A 6,787-nucleotide genomic window follows, 5' to 3' on the forward strand; every position below is an offset into this window, starting at 1 on the left:
GAAACTGAATAGTGAAGGAGCAGAAGGAAAATATGTAAGCAAACAGAGACTAAAAGACCCTTTGGGGATGATAAGGGAAAAGACAAATCTTTTCATTTTGGCTAATGAAATTATGGGAAAAAAGGGAATTCCAAGAACTGTTCATAAACACATTGGCAGGAGTAGACACGTGCACTCACACACATCACACAAAATAAAACCAGTCCTCCTCGGGCTGTGCTGTCCTGACCCAAAAGCCCCTCACTGCCAGCCTCCTGGGTCCCACCACATTAGAGATTCATATGAGGCTTTCACTCTCAGTTTTAAAAGAAACAATAATCCAGACCAAAATTTGGAGCAGTAAATATCAAATGGAACCAGCAGCCGGTTGCATAGTGCTCACCTGTCAGCGTGTCCTGCCTTCAGCTGTGGGACTGACAGACGTGATTCCAAATGGCAAAGGTGCAGAAGGCTGAGTTTAAAGGGAAACCATTTGTGAACTCAAAACATCTGAGAGGGGGAAGTACCTGCATGAGCACACTTCTGCTTAGCATTTTCCAAACTAAAGTACTAACAACATTTCGATTTAAATGTCGTGTGCCTTTTTATGCCACATTGGGGACGGCAGCTTTTTTTATCGTTTTCTTACCCAGTGTCACCTTGCAGAGAAATGTGGTGAAACTGCGTCTCCTTCAGTGGTGATAAGTGACTGTGGAGAGTCTCTACACCCCTTTCTGCTGGAGACCAGACCCTCAGGAGGTCACCCCCTGCAGCATGGGGGAGGGGATTATACTTCAAGGGACAAAGGGCTGAGCTTCCCCCCCACCCTTTCAGGCTGCCAGCTGATGATTGGCTCACAGCGGCCCCAGCAACATCTAGCTGATTGGCTCCTCTGTGGTGATGTTCATTGGGCTGTTTCCCTGCCCTTTCAGACCACGGAGCTGCTCATTGGGGGACTTCTTTGGCTCCGCCCACATGACCGAGCCAATCAGCCTCAAGAGCAGGAGGATTGTGGGAGGTGGTGAGGCTTGTGTTTGGTGTGAGACGCTTGTGGGAAGCCAGTGGTGGCAGTTGGGCTCTGAGGGTTTTTCCTGAGGAGCTGTTTTGTTTGGCCTGTGTAGTTCTAAATATAAAGTTTGTTTCTTTTGACAAGTGGCTCCTGAATTGTGCCCAGCCAGACTGCGGCATTTGGTGGCCCGTACAGGGAAACAGCTCAATGAGCATCTCCAATGAGCATCACCACAGAGGAACCAGTCAGCTAGATGTTGCTGGGGCTGCTATGAGTCAATCATAAGCTGGCAGCTGGAAGTTTGCTGGGGCCCCTTCGGCTGTGGCTCTCAACACTCCTCTCCACCAAGGGAGAGGCAGTGGGAGGCTGAGGCTGTTCAGTGTCACAGCTGAGTGTGAGACCTGAGTGTCTCACCCCACACAAGGCTTGTGAATGTAAGTGCAGAGCAGTGGAGAACTAGGAGAGACATCCCGGCCAGGGGGACCAAGCAGGGGAGCAGCTGTGTTGGCCGCAGAGCCAGGCAGGAGGTGACCCAGGAGCCCTGGTGAGAAGAAAGAGAGGCAACCTGGCAACTGAGAAGACCCTGGAGATTTCCACTCCTCCCACACCCCCGCCCGACAGCACACCTTCTCAGAGGCTGGGGAGGGAAAGGCAATAACCCCTGCCCTCCAGTTCTTGCCATCCTTTCTTCAAGCTGATGTGGCTGCAAGAAAAGGCTGTGGACAAACAGTCAGGATTAGCCGCAGTGAACCTAGCCTCCTTAGAGCCAGACCCAGGGTGTGAACAGCCTGACTCTGCCTCCTACTAGTGGGGAGTCTTTGAAAGCCTCAGTTTTCTCCACTGTAATGTGTTTGATCTCACACAGTAATTACCTTGTGCAACTGTGGTGAAGTTGAAGTTAAATGGTCCCCAAGTACTTTACGAGCATCATCCTACGTTAGTCTGTGCCACACCTCATGAGTGGATTGTTTATAGAAGAGCAGACAAACACAGAAGATGGCTACATTTCCTGACTTTATTGAAATTGTAAAGAGCTGGTCGACTCAGGTATGTGTGTTTATGAAGTCTAAGCTTTTAACCCCCATCTGGCAAAGGGTGAGCATTCGCACATTGGCCTCCATCAGAGTTCAGATTAAAGAGTGAACACTAGGAAAGTATGAAGTGATGGATAAAATGATTATTATTATCATAGTTTTAATAATAGTAATTTCCACAATATGATCAGGGCCTTTGCATTCATCATCTCATTCTGTTGCCTGTGGGGCAAGGAGCACTTCAATCCCATAATTAAAGACCAGCCTACCAAGGTATAGCCTATTGGAATAACGCACTTATGGTCACATAGGTAGTCCATGGAAGATCTAAAATTCAAAGCCAGACCTCAGAGACTGCGTATTCAAGCTCTGCTCCAGATAGCTTTCTGCTGGCCACCACTGAACCCAACTACTCTCTTTCTTAACTACATTCTTACCTTTTGTTTCTCTGTGTATTCAAATTGTTGCATTAATATTAAAATATTCAAAAGCGGTGTTCATAATGTACTCAACACTTTCATGCTGCTACTTTCTTGTAACATTCTCATAATTTTTTTCCCATATTCTTCTTCGATTGCTGTAATTATATGCTATTTTATTCATGCATAACATTCTATACAACAATGTTCTAATATTGAGAAAGGTACTCGTCTATGATTGGACATTTCGTTTAGCTTGCATTTGATTTTTGCCTAACATAAACAACTCTACAATTCATTTTTATAGCTATGTCTTTATTAGTTATTGAATTATTTCTGAGCTAGATTTTCAAAAAGGAAATTCTTAAGTTAGACCACATGAAAATTGTATGACTTCTTACACATAATATAAAATGCTTCTCCAAAGTGCCACCCAACATTCTCCAATATTAACATAAAGGATTTTGTATCAATAAAACAAATGTGGAGAAAATAAATTATTATTTTTTGTTGTTGTTCACACCAAGTATATGTATTCGTCCAGCTGTTTCTGTGACGGCCACTGGAACATACAAGTCTTGAGAGTACACATCCAGCAAAAATTATGGGTTATGAAATTTCCACAGGCCTTCTGCACCGTGAGCCTCAGCAGTACAGGTAATGTCTTGCCAAGCTCTTCTTGTAATCAAAGGACAGTGCAGAGCACACCCAGCAGACCTCGAAGTCAACAGGCAATACTTGACCTCGGTCTCATTAGCATCATGCCCTAACAAACTGAGCTAATTTTCCCACTAATGCATCACAGTAGGTACTTAATAAGTTTCCCTTTACCATTTAAGGTCTTCTGCCCAGTCTCATAAGCCCACATTTTCTTCTGTTCCTCTAGGTTCCCAGTAAGCTCAGAACACAGATGTTACAACTTTCATTTTTCCTTAGAGATTCACAAAGATCCAACCCTCTCAAAGATCTTTTAATTTGGAGAATATAAGAATGAATGAATAATATTTTACCAACACTGAGCTAATATGTATCATCCTGTTTGCATGTCTCGCTTTATAAACATTATTTTTTAAATAATTTTTTTGTATATTTAAGGTGTACAGAATGATAATTTGATATACTTATTATTATGGTTTAGATATTAGGTGTTCCCCAGTCTCATGTGTGAGACGACGATTCAAGAATGTCTAAAGGTGAAATGATTAGATTATGAGAGCTAGAGTATGATCAGTGTATTAATCCACTGAGATAAATTTGTTGGGGGGTAAATGTGGGCAGGCTGAGGGTGGCTGGAAGAGGTGGGTGATTGGGGACATGCCTTTGGTGTCCATAGTTCCCTGATGAGGGGAGCTCTCTGCTTCCTGGTTGCTGTGTTCCCAGCTGCTTCCCTCTGCCACACACTTCCACCATGATGTTCTGCCTCCTCTTGGGTTTCAGAGCAACGGAGTCAGCTGTCTATGAACTGAGCCTCTGAAACCATGAGCCAAAATAAACTTTTATTTCTTCGACATTGCTCTTGTCCAGTCTTTGTCCCAGCAATGAAAAGCTGACTGAAGCGCATGCATCTGTAGTACTGTGGAGTGGATCAACATATCACCCCCTCACAATTTCACAAGGGCCATTTTCTTTCTTTCTCTTCCTTCTTTCCTTGCTTTCTTCCTCCTCTCCTCTCCTATACTCCCTTTTCTTTCCTTTCCTTCATGGTGAGAACCTGAAGGATCATGCTGTGACCTGAAAACCCTGAAATCTCTCTTAGCAAATTTTGAGTATAAAACACAGTATTATTAGCCATAATTACACAGCTGTACACTGGATCTCTGGAATTATTCATCCTGTGTAACTGCAACTTTGTACACTGTACAGACATCTTTCTCAGTTTTGCTCATCTCCCATCCCTGGTAACCACTGTTTTACTCTCTGCTTTTACATATTGGACATTTTTAGACTCCATGTGTAAGTGAGATCATGCAGTATTTTTCCCCCTGTGTTTGGGCTTATTTCACTCAGTGTGCTGTCCTTCAGGGCCATCTGTGTTATACCAAATGGCAGAATTTCTGGATTTGGAACTCATCTTGAAAGTGACAATACTGGACACCACTTTAATCAGTGAGCATACACTATAATGTATATTTTGACAAAATCATTTTTATGTTAGTTATATAATGGTTCTTTCTTTAGGTGTTTTTGTTGTTGTTGTTGTTTTGTTTAGTTTTGTTTCTTTGTTGACACTCGGCAGCCTTGGGACCCTGAAGAATCTGCTTTTCTAACTGGACATTTTGGTCCATATGAGATATCACTCATCTAGCTATATTATTTAAGTTCTTCATAAATTATGTGAAAATAGAATGCTCAGATGGAGACTTCAATTTTATTTAGGGTTTTGTGTTGTTTTCTTCAAATATTATAAAGGGCTAATTTCAGTTTGTGAATTCTGTCATGGTAATGAAACCTGACTGTGTTTTCAAAGGGAAGTGAAGATTAAAGTAAGCTTCATGTCTGTAACATGATCGTGTCACTTTGAATGGTCTTGATATTCTGAAGTAAAGAAAAAAAAAAAATATATATATATATATATATTTGCAATCATTTGCATGGAAGAAAAAACAACCCAGTGTAGATGTGTTGGATTGGTGCAAGTCATTCAGGCTCTACAAGGAACAAAAGGACAGTTCTGTCTTGCCCACAGCACAGTGACTCAAAAACACTGTTTTAGTCAGCTTCTTTGAGGCCATGACCAAAAGACTTGACAAGAACAACATAGAAAAGGAAAATTTTATTTGGGGCTCACAGTTTTGGAGATTTCACTTCATGGATGGCCGACTCCTTGGCTCCTGGCCTTAGGTGAGACAGAACATGATGGTGGAAGGACATGGTGGAGGAAAGCAGTGCCTAACAGGGCACCAGGAAGCAGAAAGAGCTCTGCTCACCAGGGACAAGATATGAATCCCAAAGTCATGCCCTCGGTGACCCACTTCTAGCAATTGCTCCCTAACTGCCCACAGTTACCGCCCAGTTAATCCACAACTGTGGACTGATCTACTGATGAGGTTTGGCTCTCATCATCCAGTCATTGCACCTCTGAACTTCCTTGAATTATCTCTCCCGTGAGCTGTAAGGAGGTACCTCTGATCTAAACCAGAACATTCTATTATTAGCAAAGAGTCTCTATTGTTTATTATTATTATTATTTTGCTTCTTTGCGTACTTACTAAGGAGCTGCTGTGTGGAAGATATTTGTTCTGGTTGTTAAAGAAACAAGGAAAATAACAGAAGAGGCCATTGGTATCTGATGGGTTAAGCCCTGGAAGGGAGGGGGGTATGCAGCCTGAAGCCCTTCCATTAGGTCCTCAAGTTACTTCTCATAGCGTGCACATTTGCTGTTTTCTTCACTGGTCAGAGCAGTACTGACTCTTGCTTTCCTATTTTTTGTAAAGTTCTCTTGCTCTTCTGGGTAAGCACACAAGAGAGCCAATATTAAAATTTCACTTTCTCATAATGATGTTGAGGAGATAATACTTATTAATTTGCTTTGAACTACAGCAAAAATAAGAGTTTTTTTTTAAAGGCACTGCTTATTTTGATTTAGCACCCTGATACTTTGATCTGTCCTTACTTTGAAGACGAGGCTAAAAGGAAATTTCAGATAAATTCAGGTAAAAATATTTCCATAAAGGACCCAGAACTTTGCAATGAAAGATATATCACCCCAGTATAGAAAAACATGTTTTTAATCTTATTCATGTTTCCCAGACAATAATGAAAATCCAGGCTTTAGTCTTCTCTAAGGTGAACAGAAATCCATTTTTGGTATATAATCAATTATCGCCTAGCAACTTATTGATCTTCCAAACAGATTTTAAAATAAGAATCAAGAGGTAGTGTTTATATATATTTGCACACTTAATAGTCATCTACATATTAATTTAGTTTTCAGCCTTTTTATATTTTAAAAGTAAAGATTTCTAATTGCTAATTTAAATTCTCTCTTGTTGACACCATGCAAAATAAACTTTATAAATATTTGTTATTACTTTGAGAAAAGTAATAACAAATGTTGTCTCTGCTATTTGTTTTATCTATAAATATTATTTTTAAATATGACAAAGCTCTTCTTACCTATCACTGGAGTTTCATCCATGTCTCAGACCATAGCTACCTTTTGGAGAACTCCTCAGATAATATCCTCTAAAATAAAAGTCCACACATGGAAAACAAAAATGTTTTATCTTCATATATTTTACATGTTTTTATTAATAACCATGCCCTTGAAGTGTGTAATAGGTTTTGGTTTTTCACAGTGGCTTGTGCCAGTAAAAGGGGCCTCAATGGTAATCTGATTACCATTG

This window comes from Ictidomys tridecemlineatus, chromosome 9 (genome assembly GCF_052094955.1).
Source record: "Ictidomys tridecemlineatus isolate mIctTri1 chromosome 9, mIctTri1.hap1, whole genome shotgun sequence".
Classification (NCBI taxonomy): Eukaryota; Metazoa; Chordata; class Mammalia; order Rodentia; family Sciuridae; genus Ictidomys; species Ictidomys tridecemlineatus.